General features: G+C 48.5%; 1 protein-coding gene across 1 annotated transcript in view; it reads left to right on the top strand.

Moving 5' to 3' along the window:
* The first annotated feature begins 975 nt into the window (after window positions 1–975).
* SELENOT (selenoprotein T) overlaps window positions 976–2,167 on the top strand; it is a 28,460-nt gene continuing 27,268 nt past the window's right edge. The window contains exon 1 of the mRNA XM_009284255.2: window positions 976–986. The gene's annotated coding sequence lies outside the window, so the exon portion shown is untranslated. The remainder of the gene's footprint in view (window positions 987–2,167) is intronic.

The following is a 2,167-nucleotide window of genomic DNA, read 5'->3' as shown; positions in this document are numbered from 1 at the left end:
TCATGGGCAAAGCACCACGAAGGCCAGTGCATTCTGTATTTACACCAAAGCAAGCAAGTCTTCTACAAATATGTTCTTCAAAGCTCAGTAAAAAACAGCGTGAACCACAGCCCCTCATGAGGCTGTGTAAGCGCCCTCATTACTATGCTGTGAAAGTAAACCTCTCCTGTAGAAGCAGGAACCAGTCAGAACCCCCAGGCCTCCGCCGTGTCCCCAGGGACCAGAGAACAGACACGCACGGGAGCAGCCACCTGCCGAACCCCTACGGAGAGATGGGCCGGTCCCCGAGGGGAAGGGGAGCAGCACCAGGTCACTCCCGCAGCCGGAACCCCTGCCTTCGATGGCTCAGAGGCACCGTAGCACCGGCATGGCCCAGACCCCCTAACAGATGAACACGGGCGTTTCCTGCGGCAAAGGGGCTCCTCTCTGGGAAGAAGCTAATTAAGCTGCACTCAGGGCGAAGCGGCCTAGTTTCAGCACCCAGTAAGGCACCATTTTGCCAACCTCAAAACAAACACAACTCGCATTTGAAAAGAACTTTATTTAAAATCAGAGATTATACATACTTCCCCCCACCACCACCACTTACAAAACATGAGCGTCCAAGAACAAGGAATGCATGTTACCTTGTACGGCTAGGTTCTGGGGCATGCTCTTGGCTGCGCTGGTTTACACCAGTCCCAATGATTTCATATGGAAATATGACAACTCTTACAAAAAATCTGCTCCTTCACAGCTAACAGGCATTTAAATAATCTCTACAGAAACTTTTTTCTATTACTTCTAATGTAACCAGATTTTAAATTTGTTTTCTGCTAAGAAACCTGAAAAAAGAAATCTTCCTGTAGCAACTGTGTACAACAGCAGACTGATTTCAGACTGCCTTTGTTTACCACAACAGACAGCAAGAGGCCAAGACAAAGCCTGGGCCACCAGCAATAAAATACGATCAATAGCAGCATTTTCCACTGTGATCTCAAGTTACAGTCATCTACAGATGTAAGGAGAGCGTTTTCTTTTCTTTTTTGCTTCGGTATCACTAAGAAGGAACTGTGATCATCCATAGGGAAGCAGTTCAGTACTGGATCCATCGTTAGATGAAATCGAGTTGAAAGCAGGATTTCCCTTAAATAGGATTAAATATATATTGCAAGACATACCACACTCTGCAGATGCTGCACGTAAAAGCAGAACTGTGGGCAGGAGGGGCAGGGTCCCTGTACCTGCACAAAACATTCCCATACAACATTGTAAAACTTAAAACTATCACCACTTGTTGAAAGTTGTCCAAGAAGTATTTACAGCACAGTCGCGGCCAGGAGAGGCTCGGTAAGCCAGCAGCTCGGCCCAAGCCGCTCAGCAGTTTGTGAAACTTTAGCATCGGGTTATGTCAGAAACAGCTGCTGCTCGGTCATGCTGGTTTCTAATTAAGCAACACCCACTAACTCTATATGAACAAGCATTTCATATTTATTAGGACAAGAGGTATGGGATAAAATTCTCCGTTGTGATAAGCATTTGAGCGCTAACGCACTGTCGCATGCTGCAGTAAGACTAATCTACGCATACAGAGAGGACGAGTCACTTAGGTAAGCTACAGAATGCTGCATGGCCCAACTGCTTCATCATGAACATGCTTCGTACTCCAGCTACTATAAAAATCCTGGCTTCCGACTTAAATAAAACCATTTCCAGCTATACAGAGACTTAAACAGATCTCAAGACCGGTGTTTACAACAGATGTCAATTGCTAAGTATCTACATCGCATACAGTTTAACATATCTACAGAGAACATGACCGTATACTTCACTGAATAAGTAGGTCCACGATTGTAGATCAACAATATAATTTTATTGCTTTATACATGTGGTGCTGTTCAAGGCACTGTGGCATGGGCTAGAAAACTCGGAATGACTCGTGACGGGACCTGGAATGTGACACGGCCGATGCCGAGCACCGCTCCTCGGCAGCTGCTGCGATGAACCGGGGCTGACGGGGCGCCGGCCGGGGGGGACAGTTCATGGCAGCGCTGGGGGGCGCGGACGGGCCTCGCCCGGCGACGGGCCCCTCACATGCCCATCCGGATGCTCTGGATGATCTGGAAGATGGCTGCAAGAGAGCAGAGGAGGGGAGCGCTCGCCGGGCAGCGCCCGCAGGGGCGGAGGG

The sequence above is a fragment of the Aptenodytes forsteri genome, unplaced genomic scaffold (assembly GCF_000699145.1).
Source record: "Aptenodytes forsteri isolate BGI_AS27 unplaced genomic scaffold, ASM69914v1 Scaffold278, whole genome shotgun sequence".
Lineage (NCBI taxonomy): Eukaryota > Metazoa > Chordata > Aves > Sphenisciformes > Spheniscidae > Aptenodytes > Aptenodytes forsteri.
Note: the sequence above shows the minus strand (reverse complement) of the source record. Positions and strands in the feature narration are given on the sequence as shown.